Raw genomic sequence first — 19,169 nt, 5'->3', positions numbered from 1 at the left:
ATTTCATTTGTCACATTTACAGTAAGTAACTGAGATTATTGTTCATATTTCCATAGAATGCATTCAGTGTTTGCTCTACAGGGTGCCACATATTGACCGGCTATCACTGCATTAAAGCTCCCTCTGTGGAGAGTGATGACCAAACATGCAAATATGTGACCCTGTACCACAAAACCATTCTTAAGTCACTGGGGTATATTTGTAGCAATAGCCAAAAATACATTGTTTGGGTCAAAATTATTGATTTTTCTTTCATGCCAAAAATCATTAGGATATTAAGTAAAGATCATGTTCCATTAAGATATTTTGTAAATTTCCTACTGTAGATGTATTAAAACTTATTTTTTGATAAGTAATATGTATTACTAAGAGCTTATTTTTCCAACATTAAAGGCTATTTTCTCAATATTTAGATGCTTTTGCTCAGCGGCAGTACAGCAACTGTGGCGACGGGACGTGACGTCTCCGTTCCCTCCTTCAGGAAACGAGGGTTACCATATGTAACATCATTTTTGTTTTTCAGTTGGTGTATGTAGAGGTAATTTCGGTTTCAGTCTGTTTGGGATCCCTACCAAAGCGCCATGGGTGCTGCCCCTTCCAGTGCCCTGTGCGAGCCGCCTGCACCCCTATTAGGTGTAGGCCAGGGCTTGGAACAAGTAGTTCCACTCACCATTGTCAAAGCACTACCTCACCGGGTGAGATTGGATATCAGTGGGAAAACGTAAAGCCCCATCCTTCCCGAAGGAGTTTTCAGAAGCAAATACACATATAGCATCTGTTTAGGTGTATATGGAGAAACTTGAGGTGATTAAAACCCTCTTGGGAAGGCAGAAGTCTGCCGGGGAAACACAGGCTCTAAGGCTATACCGTGGACTATACGCATAAGAGTACCGCTCAGGTCTCAATATGGAACCCAGCCTTCCATGGGGCAGCTGTGGCCTAATGGTTAGAGATTTGGACTTGTATCCCGAAGGTCACAGGTTCGAGTCTCGGTGCTGGCAGCAGTTGTAGGAGGGAGGGAGTGAATGAACAGTGCTCTCTTCCACCCTCAATACCCATGGCTGAAGTGCCCTTGAGCAAGGCACTGAACACCCAGTTGCTCCCCGGGCGCTGGATATATAGCTGCCCACTGCTCCGGGTGTGTGTTCACTTCTCACGGCTGTGTGTGTGCACTTGGATGGGTTAAATGCAGAGCACCAATTCTGAGTATAGGTCACCATACTTGGCAAATGTCACGACTTTCACTTTCACTTTTCATGCATGGTTCTCACAGATTCATCATGAAGGCCTGGCGCCGGACATTCCACCGCATCCAGCTGCCTAGGGTGATGGAGGAACTCAACAGGGTCTACAGTATGGACACTCTGGAGCAGTTTTAGCGAGCCGACACTAACCGGGGCCTATCAGTGCCACTACCCATTTGAGAAGAGAACACAGGACGATACCAGCTCTACACGAAGGTTATAGAACCTAGCGAACGTGTTAGGGGTTGCCCAGCCCGCAGATCTACAAATATCTGTCAGCGAGGCACCACGAGCCAGTGCCCAGGAGGATGCAACACTTCTAGTTGAGTGAGCTCACAACCTGAATGGGCAGGGCACACCCTGTGCCTGATGAGCCAGGGTTATGGCATCCACAGTCCAGTGGGCCATCCTCTGCTTAGAGACAGCATTCCCCTTCTGCCAGCCTCCGTAACAGACGAAGAGCTGGTCTGAGGTCCTGAAGCTTTGTGTCCGGTCTACGTAGCATCTTAATACTCAAATGGGACAGAGCAAAGCCAGGGCTGGGTCTGCCTCCTCCAGGGGCAGCGCTTGCAGGTTTACCACTTGGTCTTTGAAGGGTGTAGTGGGAACCTTGGGCATGTAGCCAGGCCGGGGCCTCAGGATTACCTGGGAGTCAGCCGACCCAAACTCTAGGCACGAATCATCGACCGAAAATGCATGCAGGTCCCCTACCCTCTTGATGGAGGCCAGTGCAAGCAGGAGCAGAGTTTTCAATGAAAGAAACTTTGGCTCAACTGAATGCAAAGGCTCGAATGGGCCCTGCTGTAGTGATTTCAGCACCAGAGTCAGGTCCCAAGAGGGTATGGAGGGGGGCCAAGAAGGATTTAACCACCTAGCCCCTCTGAGGAACCTGATGATGTGGTCATACTTACCTAAAGACTTCCCATTCATGGGGTCATGGTACGCAGCAATAGCAGCAACCTGGACTTTGAGGGTGGAGGGAGACAGCCTTTGTTACAGCTCTTGCTGCAAAAAGGAAAGCATGACCGCAATCGGGCATCTTTGGGGGTCCTCTCGGTGAGAAGAACACCACTCGACGAACAGGTTTCACTTCAAGGCGTAAGGGTGTCTTGTAGAAGATGCTCTTGCTGAAGTGATGGTGTTCACTACCTCCTGGGGTAGGTCACCTAGAACCTCCGCGTCCCATCCAGGGACCAGACATGGAGTTTCCAAAGGTCTGGACGCGGGTGCCAAATGTGGCCCTGTCTCTGAGTCAGTAGATCCTTCCTCAGAGGAATCGGCCAAGGAGGGGCTGTCGCGAGGAGCACTAGTTCGGGGAACCAGGTCCGAGTGGGCCATTACGGCGCCACTAACAAGACTTGCTCCTCGTCCTCCCAGACTTTGCACAGTGTCTGTGCAAGAAGGCTCACTGGGGGAAACGCATATTTGCGTAGGCCCCGTGGCCAGCTGTGTGCCAGTGCGTCCATGCCGAGAGTTCCCTTGGTCAGGGAGTAGAACAACTGGCAGTGAGAGGTCTCTGGAGAAGCAAACAGGTCTACCTGAGCGGCTCCGAAACGTCTCCAAATCAGCTGGACCATCAGGGGATGGAGTTGCCATTCTCCCGGGAGCATTGCTCGAGACAGCTCGTCGGGTGTACGGTTGAGCAGGCCTGGAATGTGAACAGCACGAAGTGACCTCATAACCTTCTGACTCCAAAGGAGGAGGTGGCGGGCGAGTTGCGACATGTGACAGGAGTGCAGACCACCTTGCCGGTTGATGTAAGCAACGGTCGCTGTGTTGTCCATTTGGACCAGCACGTGCTTACCTCGTAAGCGACCTTTGAGATGGTTCAAGGTAAGGCACACTACTAACAATTCTAGCAATTGATTTGCCACTGCAGCTGCGGGCCCGTCCAAACCCCTGAGACTGCATGCCCATTGTACGTGGCCCCCCCAGCCGGTGGTGGAGGCATCCGTGTAGACCACAGCATGCCTGAAGACCTGCTCTAGGGGCACCCCTGCCTGGAGAAACGCAAGATCTGACCACGGGGTGATGGTTTGGCGACAGGCTGGTGTAACTTGGACCCGGTGAGTGCCGCACTTTCACGCCCACCTTGTGACTCGGGCATAAAGCCAGTGCTGGAGCGGTCTCTTAAGGCCGAGCAGTGTAAGAGCGTCCTTCAGGTCAATCTCTGCAAACCAATCTCGGGGACGGACACACCCGAAGATGTGTTTCTGCATCAACATCTTGAACGGTAGCCGATGAAGGGCCCGGTTCAAAACTCGCAGATCCAAGATCGTTTGTAACCCACCGCCTTTCATGGGTACAATGAAGTAAGGGCTGTAAAACCCCGTCCTCATATCGGCTGGAGGGACCTGATCTATCGCGTCCTTCGCCAGTAGGACTGCGATCTCTTCCTGCAGAACAGGGGCATCGGACGCTTTCACTGTAGTGAAGTGGATACCCCCAAGCACTTAGAAATTGTCCAAGCGGGACCAGCGGAACCATAGCCGTACCTGCAGTGGGGCAGTGAAGTGGAACACAGGGACCCAACTCGAGCGGCTTGTGAGCAGGCTGGAGTGTGGTGTGAGTGTGGGGTGCAGGGCTCACCTGGTTCCACGGGTTGGCAGAGGGTGCGTGAGTAGGGCCTTTGTTGACACTGGGGCAGGGCACTGATAACCAGCGCGCGCCACCCCGAGAAACCAATCATCCAGCCTCAAGGGCTCGGGATGCGGTGGAGGATTCAGGCTTTGCCACCGTCCCTGACCGCTGGTATGCTCCTTGAAGAGGGCCCAGCGCGATCCATGGGTTGCTCCACTGGATCGGAGGTGCAAGAGGAGTGGTGGTCCCCAGAGGGTTGGTTCCTTGCAGGGTTTGCCACCACTGTGAAAGGGTGAAAGGGCATCCTTATAAGGACGATCCATCGTCTTTATAAAGACGCACCCATGGAGCCCTTTTAGAGGAAATTTGCTCTTAGGAAATGCTCTTTTAGTGCTGAGGTGCACAGGGGAGATGGCTGCTTGCAACACGACAGGGGGTAGTGCAGCCTGAAGTGTGCAATCCACTCGACGCTGGAACGACCGCTGCTGAAGCGCCATCTCGCCAACACAGGAATCTTCCCAGAGTGTGCTGAACTCGTAGTTCACAGCAGACACAGCTGAGGTGAGCAGAACGATACTGTCACTCGGCACCGAAGCGAAATCTGGTATGCATAGCACCTGCTGCCTTCTTATACTCTTATACACTGTGATCAGCGGCAGCTGGATGCAATAATTGCATGCCAGTGTGCATTGGCTCATTTAGTTTACACTCTAAGTAGATTGGTCTATCGAAGCGATATCCCAATTAGTCAGACACCGACGTGACGTAGAGAATGACCTACTGAAAGGGAACCATATGTCAATGGAAAGCTTTGATATGATGTATAAATCTCAATTTCAAATTGACCCTTATGACTGGTTTTGTGGTCCAGGGTCACATATATGTTCAGTATATTTAAAAAATGAACAAGCCCTGATTAATCTCATGAAAACATGAAGTCATTTACAGTATGCCTATTTTACTTGTCTTTAACATGTGACCCGAACCTGTTTTCCACATACTCATTGAAAAGACAAGAGCTCCTCCTTTCTCCAAATGCTTTACAAAATACGTGCTATACTCAACTCACTTTTCGAGAAGCCATTTTAAAGAAACTTTTAAAAAGAAGCTTTCTTTTTTAATCACTGAAGCTGTCACTCACTTCAGTTCAGCACACGTTCTGCACTCGCTCCAAAACTCTTCTTAAAGGGATACGTAGTTCACCCAAAAATTTTAATTAATCATGTCATCATTAACTCACCGTCAAGTTGTTCTAAACCTGTATGAGTTTCTTTCTTCTGCTGAACACAAAAGAAAATATTTTGAAGACTGTTGGTAACCAAAAAGTTGCCTGTAGCCACTGACTTCCATAGTTTTTTTTTTCTTTTCTTTTTTTTCATACAGCATTTTCAAAAACTGGTTATTCTACACACCCTTCAAGCATTGAACATTATTATTATTATTATTTTTTTTTTGTCAAATTGGTTACACTTTAAGGTGTCCTTGTTACAATGTAATTATACATTTAAGTACTGAGTAATATTAATTAACTACATGTACATGTAGGATTAGGGTTTGGTTGAAGGTTACTTACATGTAATTATGCATAATTTATTGCTTCTATAATAGTAATACATGTAACATGTCTAACAAGAACAAAAATAAAGTTTGAAATAAAATAAAGTGTTACCGTAAAATCTTTTAAATCACTATAAGTGCATTCCATTATCTAAAACGCAGTAGGCTCGTTTGGCAAAACACGGATATCCTTCTGTGTAGTTGCAAGAACAGCAATGATGTGCAATGTAAATGCTCACAGTGCAGGACATTTAATGCCTCTTTACAATGAATTGCTTGTGGTTTGTGAACAGGCTTATGAAGGCTTCTATGCTACAATAACATACTGTTTTGTCAATACATCACTGTTTCATGGCTGCAGAATTTCAGTAGATTCCAACAGAGTAGTGTAAAATATTTAATGCTTTATATCTTGAAAAAACAACAGCAAACTCAGATGTACAGAATGCTGGCACTGACAGTACAAAAAGAAATGGACCAAATCCCTCAAGATAAGCCACTTCCCTCACTATTCCCAGAGACTGCATTTGCTTTTTTCTCCTAAAACTTAGTCAGTTTTTACTACCCTCTCAACACACACACACACACACACACACACACACACACACACACACACACACACACACACACTCTCATAAACATAAGTATGTATTTACTACCCTCTCAATCTATGGCCCTAACAGTGAGGTGGTGGACAATTTTTGCTACCTTTGCTATTCTATTTCAGCTTTTCCTTATTCTTGATATTTTCTTGCAAATGATTTTGCCAATTATCTTCAAGTGTAATGGCAATAGCACAGCTGCTTATGGGCAGCCACTCAAATAAAAACAAGAAATAATTCATAAAATGTTGCTGTTTTGTAATTATTTTCACTGCAGTTTGAAACTGCTTATGGAAATTAAAAAAATCTTATATAGCACACGTCATAGAATATACTGATCTATAAATACATGCACAATACCTATCTTGACTGTACAGCTGATGTTCAACATTTTCATGAACACGTTCTCGGTCAGACATTGGTCAGACAAACAAATAATCCTGCTACAAACTGGTTGAGTCAGTGTTAAAAAAAAATGTATGTTCTTATAGCATACAGTATTTGTAATCTGACATGTGGATCATGTTGTCATTGCCATGTGCAGTGGCGGACTGGGACAGTAAATCAGGCCGGGAATTTGACTCCACACCAGGCCACCTCTGTTGGTGCAGTCACCACCACCCAATTCATGTGTCCACCAGACTGCTAAACTTGTAGGCTAACCCTGTTAGTTGATGTAACAGGTAGACTACCATACATAATATGAATGGATAGACAAATAAACCCTCAAAAACTCACTAGGAATCCACCATCTATATCATCCTTCCCTGAATGCCTCTCTCTCTCACTCTGCACATCTAGTTTCTCTGCTATATGAAATAAGCACTTTCAATAATCTATATTAATTGTGCAGCCATCAATTATGTCCCCATGATCACAGTCCTACTACTGATGATCTTATAAATCATAAAAGCACATATTGTTCTAAGAGTATATCCAGCATGTTTAGTTTTGCTTATAGCTTAAACTTTACCGGAAGGTTCCTGCTCTGACTCAAAAAGCTGAACTGTCCACCCCCTTTTGTTTAACAGCAAGAGCACTTGGAGCACTAGTGCTACTGTTGCTTCCTTCATCACCTTCAAAATAAATAAATAAACATTGTAGACTAGACTACATATTGTAGGCTAGAAATGGAAAATCAAAATTTCTGGTCAAATTTGGCACTAAAAAAATACTGTGTCCCCATATATAAAACAGTGTGCTAGTTTGTCATAAAGATGCCCTTTTAAAACTTCTATCATTATATATATTTGTAATATTTTTTTAGAATAGTTTGTATCTATTGTAAGTCTCTTTGGATGAAAGCGTCCGTCTGCCAAATGATTACGTAAATATAAGGGGTGGAACAGTTCAACTTTTTCACCGTTCGGTTTGTTTCACTGAGTCACTGTTTCGGTACCGTTGTATGTGCTATGTTTATGGAAAAATGATACTTTCAAAAAATATATATTTTATCATATTATTAAGAATATTCTAACTACAAGCAACAGCACAAATAAATACAATAGAGTAAAGCTACAAATAAAATAAACTGACTTCCATGTAGGTAGGCTATAGCATAGTTTTTAGGTACATAAATTGAATAAAGTAATCAAATGTAAAACAGCATTGCATTTTGGACTACAAATTAAAGATAAATCTTTATTAAAGTTACAAAAGCTTTTCAATCAAGAGCAGTGAGTGATTTCTTTGTTGTTGCTGTTCGATTAATATAACTGTTACTTTAAAAGAATACACTGATCCAGTGTTCGTATTCGTATTGAACAAGAGTGAATGGTTTGGCCACGGGTTTTTTTTTTTTTTTTTTTATCGCTGTTGTTGTAATGTCTGGGAAGCCAGAATGTTCATCCATCAACAGAAACATATATTAACTGAACCCTGTTTGTTTTTACGTGTTATTTATAGTAAACCATATTACAGATGCTTTGTCAAATTTAAGTGGAACAGCGTTTCCAGCGCGTGCCAAACCGTGTGTGGAGAACCGAACAGTTCGATTTTTTCAGTGAACCGTCCCACCCCTAGTAAATATAATGTAAATGTAATGCTGACCGACCTGCTCCCTTACTGGTGAACATGGCTGGGATTTTGCATCAACTTAATGCGTCTGTGGCCATGGCTTTTCTCTTTTTTTATACGTTCCCGCTCTGCCATCCTTTGCTTTTACACTCCGTTTTTTTGCACGGTTTTCTAAGATGAAGCCTGCCTCTGGATATAGCCAATTAGGCAGTGCTTCGCTGATGTTGGGTCATGTGGTGGTGTCATTTTCTCTCCGGGATCGCCTGATTCGTAGATTCATAAATCTGTCAATTAATTCGCAGTTGCATCCCAGCCTATTGCACGTCAGCCTGATCGACTGCACAGCGGCAGCCGGCAGGCCAGAATGACCATCAGGCCACCGGGAAATGTCCCGGTGCTCCCGATGGCCAGTCCGCCCCTGGCCATGTGACCTACGCCATCATTTGCACTTTACAGCCATTTTCAAAGATAGTAACGTGTCCATTGAATGTGCATCTCAAAATCTCAGCAGAATTTGTAGGTTTGTCACCTACTATTTTTTTTATGAACACAATTTTAGTTGGTTTTGAAGTAGGCATAATGCTCAGGGACTGAGCACCAGCACTGTGATGATGTAAGCGTGTCAGAGTCATATTCAGATGTATTTTGCCCTTGTTACATCACAAACCCACATCCGAATGAGCCGTTTTGGAACTTGGTTTGAATTAATGTTCTTTTTGATCTTAGGAGGATGCTTTAAGATATGAAACTTGCAGGATGTTTTAATGGTACAATAATGTGCCAAATGATCAAGTAAGTAAATTATTGTAAATTAGTATATTATTGTCTCCATACTTTTATCTGTCTGCTACATGTTGTATTCATATTGTTGAGAAGTGGTTAGGTTTGGGGCAGGGGTGGAGTAAGGTTTGCAAAATATCTCTAAAAGTATACACTGTCATTCAAAGGTTTAGGATCAGTAAGAATTTTTTAAAGGGTATTTTTTTTTTTTTTAAGAAGTCTCTTATTGTCACACCCCTTTGAACTGTTTTGTTGTCTTCATCCCTCATGTGGTATATGTGACCCAGTTTTCCCTCATGTTTGATTGTGTCATTTAGTTCAGGTGTGTGTCGTTAATTATCTTCATTTTCTTCAGTATATAGTTATGTTCAGTCCTGTGTTTCCTCGTCTTGTCTGTTTTAGATTTGTCCTATTGTGGATTATTAAAGACTATTTGCAGTGTTCATCATCTTCTTTGTGTGTTTCATTTCACCTTAGTGTGACACTTATGGTCATCAAGGCTGCATTTATTTGATCAATAATAATAATAATAATAATAATAATAATAATAATAATAATATTGTTAAATATTACAATTTAAAATAATGGTTTTCAATTTGAATACACTTAAAAATATAATTTATTTTTGTAATGAAAAGCTGAATTTTCATCAGCCAGATAATATTTTTTTTTCTTTCTTTTTTTTTTTTTTTTATTTTTCTTTTTTAACTTTTTAAACTCTTTCATCAAAGAATCCTGAAAACAGTATCACATTATTCAAAAAGTTTTTAAGCAGCACAACTGTTTCCAACATTGATAATAAATCAGCATATTAGAGTGATTTCTGAAGGAGCATAAGACACTGAAGACTAGCGTAATGATGCTGAAAATGTAGGTTTGATCCCAGGAATAAATAACATTTTAAAATATATTCATATAGAAAACCATTATTTTAAACTGCAATAATATTTCACAATATACCTGGATTATTTTCTGTATCTTGGATTAAATAAATGCAGCCTTGATAAGCATAAGAATCTTTAAGAAAACAAATTTAATAAATCTTAATTATCAAAAATCTATCTTATTTTTCCCTAAATTCTGTTTTCCATTTTATTTCTTGTGGATTCTGTTTAATGATTTAATACAAACGTATAATCAAAAATGGTGTATAATAAAATGTATGAATAAAACTTTAACAATTTAATCAATATTTTAATGTAATCAAATCAAAAATTAACCAATAATTTACAACAAAACATTGTATTTTCTTTTTACTTTTTTTTTTTTTTTGTCAAATAAGACATGGCACATCTATAAATAGTATAAATTAAAACATGAATGAAAATATCTTGGTTGCATGATATTCCTTAAAAATAATAATTATTAATAATACAATTATTATTATTAGTTTGAGTAGTATATTTTAGTATAGAATAGTAATAATTCTGACAGAATTTCTTGCTGCTCTCACATTTATTTCTGCTGTTAGATTTATCCATATCCAGTAAAAATGTCTACAGTTATCATTGTTATCAAAATAAATTTAATCAAAAACTCAATATAACATTGTTTATCGCCCAGTCCTAGGAGAAAGTATTTTAACATTAATACATTAATACACTTTAGCTTTAATTACTCTAATAGCTGCATTACAACCATGACAAAAGTAATGCTGCAAAAGCAATTAGAGATTTTATCAATTATGTCACAATGATACCCAGAGGATCATTTGTGATTTAAGAAATAAATGTCAACAGCTGGCAGGACTAATACATTACTCATGTCTATAACTCAGTGAGTATTAATGATCAGCTTCCATCAGATGAATTAATCCCTCTAGACGTTAGAAAAAATATCACACATCTAAGAATATAGAAATATATGTGGCACGTCCTCTTAGCAGCTGGTTTGGGAGTTGATTAAGTCTCATAAATGTTAAATACTGTTATGCATGATAATGATGTTCCTCTGAAAATACATTTTTTGAGTCCATGACTAGGAACGCTTGTGTTGATTTCTGGAATATCTGCCGTCAAAACCATCCGAACAAAAATACAATTTAGTATCAAGATTCTATTACTGTACCTCTCTATTACAATTTCTCAACGCCTCCCATAATTTAAATTGGACTTTTTCAGAATATTTCTTAGCCTGATGATATGCCACTAATGTTTATGGCTACACTTAATCATGCAGCAGGAGACGCTCGGCGTACCAAATCCATTCCAATTTGCCTCTCTGTCTGGACATACTCAATTTTGAAGGCCAATTATTTTCAGAGGGGGATAAAATAGTATCCTTTGAACAACCTTCTTTTACAATTCAGACAGCCTTATACTCAATATACAAATCCCACTGTGGATGACCTTATGTTTAGAAGATCTTTGTGAGAACAGAGTCAGGCCAAATATCATAAGGTCTCTCCTACTGAATCTCAAGTAACTTTGCTTTGGGTTGCATTTGCAATTCACTGTCAGATTCCCTCTCCAGCAGTTTGGGAGCATAGCAAAATGGCATACAAAACTAGCACACATTGTTATTTTCTAATGTTTTTCCATTTAGATTGGGCCCCGCGGGAGGTACAGGTGTAATTTGAGGGTCGGGGTAAAGAAAACACTGCATCAGTGCTGGACTGCTGAGAGCCAGTCATTGTTTCCACAACATCCAACCTGAATTACTGAAACACCTCATCTAATGCGACAGATGATGAATATTTGTTAGTCTTAATACACATCATATACAATGCATGGCTGTTGTATAGTTTATTTAAACTGAATCTGACACTAAAATAAATAAATAAAATAAAATAAAATTAAATGAAATTAAATTTTTGTTATAGTTGCCAATGCAACATTTCTCATTTTAATTTAGTTTAACTAAATTATGAGGAACAAGGACCCAATGCACCAGCGTAGGGTCTGACAACGGGTCCAAGGATTCCATCCCGATACCTAATGGCAGTAAGTGTGTCATTGTCTAGCCTGTAGAGGTCTCTGTGTTCCTCCATGGATATGCCTTCCCAGACCATCACTGACCCACCACCAAACTGGTCATGATGAACAATGTTACAGGCAGCATAACATTCTCCACCGCTTTTCCAGACGCTTTTACATCTGTCACACGTGCTCAGGGTGAACTTGCTCTCATCTGTGAAAAGCACAGAGCGCCAGAGGTGGACCTGCCAATTCTGGTGTTCAATGGCAAATGCCAATCAAGCTACACGGTGCCGGGCAGTAAGCACAGAGCCCACTAGAGGACGTCGGGCCGTCAGGCCACCCTCATGAAGTCTGTTTCTGATTGTTTTCTCAGAGGCATTCACACCAGTGGCCTGCTGGAGGTCATTTTGTAGGGCTCTGGCAGTGCTCATCCTGTCTCTCCTTGCACACAAAGGAGCACATACAGGTCCTGCTGATGGGTTAAGGACCTTCTACTGCCCTGTCCAGCTTTCCCAGAGTAACTGCTTGTCTCCTGGAATCTCCTACATGCTCTTGAGACTGTGCTGGGAGACACAGCAAACCTTCTGGCAATGGCACGTATTGATGCGCCATCCTGGAGGAGTTGGACTGCCTGTGCAACCTTTGTAGGGTCCAGGTATCGCCTCATGCTACCAGTAGTGACACTGACCCTAGCCAAATGCAAAACTAGTGAAAAACAATTAGAAAAGATGAGTAGGAAAAAAAAAATGTCAGTGGCCTCCACCTGTAAAACCATTCCTGTTTTGGGGGTTTTCTAATGGTTGCCCATCTAGTGCACCTGTTGTTAATTTTATTAACACCAAAGCAGCAAAAATGAATTAACAACCCCCTCTGCTACATAACCGACCAGATCAGTATTCAAGAAGTTTAATTTACTTGATGCAATACTCTGATTAAAAAGTCTTCCTTTAATTTTTTTGAGCAGTGTATATTATATAAAACTGAAATTAATCTGAAATTAACCTAATAGTCAACTGATTTCCTACTACATAGCTCTTTGTTTTTGATTATATAAAAAAATGTTTTATGAACTTTTTCACTGTGTATATATATATATATATATATATATATATATATATATATATTTAAATTAAGCATTGTTGTTTTATGTTTAATACAGTGCTGCTCAAGTGCATTAAAAAATGTAAAAGCGGACCAATTAACAAAATTTGATAATGCTTTAATCAAAGCCTTTCTACATAATACATTATAAAGGTACAGTATTCATATTATAAACTAATACATTATATCTTTTCATGTATCATTGTAACCAAAGTTAAAATACCTTATAGTATTTGTAGATTCCTTGTTACATCTGACATTGGCTGTTTGTCATGTGTTTTAATGCATTATACATTCAAAAGGTGACTGTGCTCATTATTAATGAGATCATATAATGCATTAAAAGATGCTTTATAAGGTATAATTATTGCATTAAAAATATAATGCAACTAACTAACAACTAACGTGTTACTGAAAATCTTGTGTGTGTGTGTGTGTGTGTGTGTGTGTGTGTGTGTGTGTGTGTGTGTGTGTGTGTGTGTGTGTGTGTGTGTGTGTTTGGAGATGCCTTATTCAGAATTTGTGATGGGATCACCTGAGACAGAGTTCTACAGCGTTGTACTGTACAGCAGCATCATGATCCACTAACTGACACTTCTGACAGCTTATATTTCTGTCTGGCATGGTACAGAGGATCCTTGCAGGAAAACGGTGTTACCTGAGACAAGAGAAAAACTTGAGGAGGGAATATAACAAGACGCAGCATAACCCTTTGAATTGGTTGTAACCAAATAAGACCTTCTGGCCTTCTTTATTATATTGCTTGATTTTTTAATTACAGTCCCCAAAGCAAGTCAACGAAACCGGCAGAAATGTTTCATTCTCTGTATGAATATGTTATATAATCAGGATTGTGTTTCTATAAGCCTCATTTGCCATTTGAGAGGAAAATGTTTTTCTCCGATTATGAAAAGCTTTGCTGTGTCTGGAGGGATTCGCTTCACTGTGATTACCATCCTTGAAGCCTCAATTATTGCGAAAGGCCAGCGTTATCACTGCATTAGGAATTTTAATTTCCCCTATGAAACCACAATTTATTGTATGAAGCAGTGCATTTTAAAATGCTGATTTATCAGGACTATCAGAGGGATTGCAGGCGAGATCACGAAAGACATGGAAAATCATCGCAGTTCAGCAGGATCAAATAGATCAAACACATCAAATAGACTGCATTTTGCTTCACGGCGATGTGCCGAGCATTTAGATTAAATAACGGTTCATCGCTGGATAAGAGGAGAAATGGAATCTGTAGAAACACCCGACTTTTACATTTCTGAATCGAGGTTACTTTCTTCTGCTAAAAAGAACACTGACTTCTCTTATTACTTCTTTCTGTGAAAAGTGTCCTTCAGCATCACATCTCTGATCTTTTGCTCTCTAGATCTTTTTGCTCTCAATGTGCATCTGTGTGATTTTTCAGCAGGTGAATCAGGAAAGGGGAAAAAGATAATAGTCAAATGCTTATTTTATTTATTTATCTTTTTACATTTTATAAGAATTATTACACTTTCACATAAGCACGAATCAAGAGAACACCAAGCATGGTTTGCTCTCAGATTTAGTCAGCACACAGTGACAACGACTATGCAAAAGAAAAATGACTGGTTGTGTTACACTTATTTTAGCTGAATGTTTCAATAGATGTCACTAAACTCCAGCTTACATGCAAATAGTTGCCATGTTGGAAAGATAAAGTAAAACACTACGCAGAAAACGTAAAAAAAAAAAAAAAAAAAAAAAAAAAAAAAAAATGCTGATTGGGGGATTTAACTCTTGATATCTGGCAACTACAACAATGAAAGCTTGCGGAGGCTTGTTACCAATGCAAGATAATGCAAATGGCAAATTAAAATGAAACTTATTCAGGATAGATAACCAGCAGGCACATATATTCTTAATAAATCAAGAATGGCAGAAAACGTGACTCGAATATAATTTATCATGCAGCTCTGGAAAATGGTGCATCTGATAACTTAGTAAAGTAGCAGCACACTTTCCCCAACAGCTCAAATGTTTGGAGCACAAACAGGTCAGTGCACACACTGAACTTTAAAGCTTAACGCTAGAGGTTCGAACACATTGTTCCTAATTAGCTATAGGTACAAACACATTTATGAATTTAGCCGACATTAAACGTACAAATATATCTAATATAAGCTACTATCATTGCATTATACAAGTGTAAGCTTCACAAATGAACAGTCTGTAAATAAAGCATCTTCAGCATAGTGGGGACTTTTGTGTTCCAGCTCGTCTAATGGAGAACGGTTCCTCTGCAGCTCTCTAGAGGCCAGACAGGAGTGAAAAGCACAAAGGTTTAGGAGATGGCCTCAATACGTGACCTGCTTCTGGCCCGAGGCTTTCATCCCTCTTCTAGAAGCAGCTCTGGCCCAGTCTGGTTTCAGATGGTCCAAGCCAAGACCAGTGCAGGCAGAGATATTTAGTGTGGAACACGATGTCCCCAGTTTCTTATCACGTGCTTCTCTATGTATTATTCATGGACAGGGTGGTGCTAAGAGGGACAATGTTTAATTTTTTTTTTTTTTTTTTTTTTTTTTTTTTTTTTTTTACTTTACTTAAATAAAATGTTTGGTAGGGGTGATATGTATTTGTTTGTGGATGATATTTGTTTCTTATCTGAAGTAGTTTGGTTTTTTGGGTAGGGTGTTTGTATGGATGTGTAGTTTGTTATGATTTGTTTTGTGTTATGTCACAATTTTTTTCATAATGAAAATAAAAAAAAGAAAATAAATGTGTGCTAAATTATATGTCTGCACAATCTAGTTATTTAAATATTGGCAGCAGATATTTGCACTACAGTAGTCAACATTTGAAGTGGATCAAAACCTTTCATCAAAGATGTCCTAAAACCAAAACAATACCCGTTCTTATCTTAGGACAACTTTGATAAACTTCTTTTATCCACTTCAAATGTTGACTACTGTAAGTGATAGTGGTAGATGGTATTTACACGTGAAACATGAAAATAGTATATTTTCTTAGCAATAGTGAAAATAGCAATGGTTCTATTAGCTATAGCTTCTATTTACACTATTTACAAATATCAGTATTTTTTGCTATTTATACTACTTATTGCAAATAGTGACAAGTATCTCCACCTCAGTATTGTAGTACAGTACATTATAAACCAGTACGCTATAATAATGTATTGATTGTAAATTATAAGTTTTATTAAAATGATTAAATGGATCTAACTTGTTGGGACAATAAAGCCCTCCCTATACCAAACCCTAACCCTGCCTTACTACTTTTCGATTATTTTCCTTCATTTTTTGTTGAAAAGAAATGTTTCTCCGATGTGATATGTGATGTGAAAAGGGACAAGAACGAATTTGGCAAAAAACAAATTTGAACTCAAGTCGATCGTGTCAAAAAGTCTGCACTACGCCACAAGAGCTGTTGTTTAACATCTGTCTTTTGTAATGTTGTCTAGACCAGCCACACGTTGGTGGGCAGAGTTAGTGTAAATGGCCTCTGCCAACAATACAGGCTATTTGCTATTTGTAAATAGACACTCTGTTAAATATTTTACAGCGTACTTTCATTCCTCACAGATGGATGCTGCTGTGATTTACTGTAGGTCAAAAATGCATAAATAACTCAATACATATCAAGCGAGCTGTAAGAAGAGACAAAGCAATAGTTACTACGTAATGAAAAATGTTACTCGAACTTGTGTTACGACATTACTGTCGAATCCAATAAGTAAGGATTTAAAGTGCACAGCTCTTTTTACATGCACCTACAGTACATTAGTTACTGTGCCACATTGTACCCAATACCAAACTTTAAATAAATTCTTTCTCAGCCTGACATGTCTGTGTATCTGTCTCTGTTTTGCTTCAGTTGCTCACTAGTAGTGTTGCCACTGTCAGTGCGGGCTGACTAGTAGCTGCATGCATCTGTGTGAAACACCACTCGCACCCCCAGCTGCTCCAGTGTTGCTTGCTGCCAAGCTATGCTGCTCGATCACTAGTAGACCTACTGTACTTCTGATGTCCACTGTAATGCTTATTGTGTGTCAAATCAGTCCTGACATTGAAACTATACATTGTGTAATGGATAATGTTATGTATAATTTGCACCAGTGCATAATGCATCATATCACAGATGGAGAATCAACATACCTCTTCTGTCCACATAAATAGACAGATAGATTAATTATCAGAAATGCAACACACAATCTACAGTTTCTGTATGTTCAGAGGCTCATCGTATAAAATCAGGAAACGTCTCACTGCATGAACTGATGATCCAAATCAGATCACTATTAAATAAAGGAGTGCAGTGACTACAATGAACTTAATATCCTTTTGGAGAGTCCTCAAGTGTGTGAGGCTTTGTGTGTGTGGCTGGGGGCACAGAAAACATTGCGAGCAACAAATTGAGTACTTTTTTTGCCTCGTCTTGTTCTGGAATGGTTTGAAATCACCTGAATTTGTTATTTGAGTATTGAGTCATTTGTTGTTAATTAAGCTGCTGTCACTTTAAGACCTAATGCATGGAACCAACATGCTTATTGCATGTGAATTTTAAACCGCAAGGCTTAAAAATGAATGCAAATGATAATCTTCAGATTTGCGTAACGGCGATAGAGATGATATTCCAAAATCTGTTCAAATTATATTGTACACAAACAAAAGTTCTGAATGATTATTATATCTGAAAAGAAATAGCATTTGGATATAATGATTTAGTGTCTGTTGTTAATTATAACCTCTAATATCTTGGTAATGTACCAATTTAGAGTGTTCCCTGTATACAGTAGTTTAAAGCATTAGTAAGGAGAGATTTTTTTTTCCTTAAAAAACGTCAGCATCAGCAGATCATTCTAAATAGTCTGTTATCGGTAATGCCTGAAATATTTAGTGTGATTGCATCCCTGAAGTTTAATATTTGGATCAAATTAATGTCAGTTGGTACATTCTTGAGAAGTTTGGATACTTTAGCGTGCATAGCACTGCAGAATAATGCTACTTTTTGACGTTTGCATAAACGCAACATGTTTTGTGCTGGTAACAACAAGCTGGTATGTACCGATTTAAAGATTTCTGACAAGATAATGCATATGTAACAAATATGTTCAGTGCAATGCTTTTCAAAAATACACCTAAACCTCTTTCTGTGTGCCTTTCAAATGTACTGCAACAGACTCATGTTAAGCTACTGTATGATTAATCAGCTTTATTACACAGTCCGCATATTATTATTGGCCAGATGACATATGGAGTACAACATATTTGCAATTGTTTAAATGAAAACTGCTGTTTTCATTGCAGTTCTCCTAAAGGCCTGACAAAAATAAAAGAATTGATTTAGTTTTTCCCCTCACTCTCTCGATGCGTGCCTTGGCAAGATTTCAGCCCTAACCATTCGCCGATATCTGGGATGGGTCTGATCACTGGGACATCCTGTAATTACATTTCTGTGTGTTTGAGTGGTTTGAGTTACACTGGAGAATTGCTCATCAGTGGGAATATTGTCAGCGGTGGTCAAACACTTTACTCATTCTAGATTAAGATCAATACTTCTGTCACCTTTGCTACAATCTGTCTCCAATTTTTCCTGATACACTCTGCGGTTTGCCATGAAGATCACAATAATTACAGTGATCACATGTCCCCACGTCTGGAGAAAGTGCATGGTGATGGATGTCAACACAAAAGCCTTTTTTCTCTTTTGATACACCCTCTGGTACGTAGATAATTGGGATCGCTCGGTTTCTTGTCACTGGATTTAAGGGATTATCTCCCAATTCAACAACCGGCCTGAGAGAGATAGTAAGAATAGGAAGACTCATTAATGCTGCTGATAAATATAATTCATCTCAGATGAAGGTGTCACTGCCCTTCAGAAGGTGACAGAAAGGGAATCATAATTGTAAGATTATATATATATAGACTTTTGACTCAAAAATGGGTTACTCCTCAACCTTTAAGGTCTAACTGAGTTTGTTTGCCTAAAATCTAAATCTAAACACCTTTCATTACTCAAAATGAAATAAAAACATTAAATGAAATAAAATATTAAAAATATATATATTTTAATGTTTTATTATTTCAACTATTTGTCAAGGCAACATTTCTCTCTTTTTTTTTAAGTTGAAGCACAAAAATAACTAAAACTAAATAAACTAAAAATAATTACATCAAAACTATGTAGATTTATTAAAAACAACCAAAGACTAATGGACATTATAAAAACATGCAACAAATTTACTGAAACCTTAACTAAAATTGAATAAAAAAAATAAATAAAGAAAGTATATATAAAAAAAATAAATTTAATTATAATTAATAAAAAAAATAATAATTTTTCAATTATACTAAAACAACTTAAATTTAGCTCCA

General features: G+C 39.1%; 1 protein-coding gene across 3 annotated transcripts in view; it reads left to right on the top strand.

The window, feature by feature from the left end:
- LOC109045648 (follistatin-related protein 4-like) overlaps positions 1 to 19,169 on the top strand; it is a 179,128-nt gene that overhangs the window by 73,620 nt on the left and 86,339 nt on the right. The gene's annotated exons all lie outside the window — the stretch shown is intronic.

This window comes from Cyprinus carpio, chromosome B21, assembly GCF_018340385.1.
Source record: "Cyprinus carpio isolate SPL01 chromosome B21, ASM1834038v1, whole genome shotgun sequence".
Taxonomy (NCBI): domain Eukaryota; kingdom Metazoa; phylum Chordata; class Actinopteri; order Cypriniformes; family Cyprinidae; genus Cyprinus; species Cyprinus carpio.
This window is presented reverse-complemented; position numbering and strand designations above follow the sequence as displayed.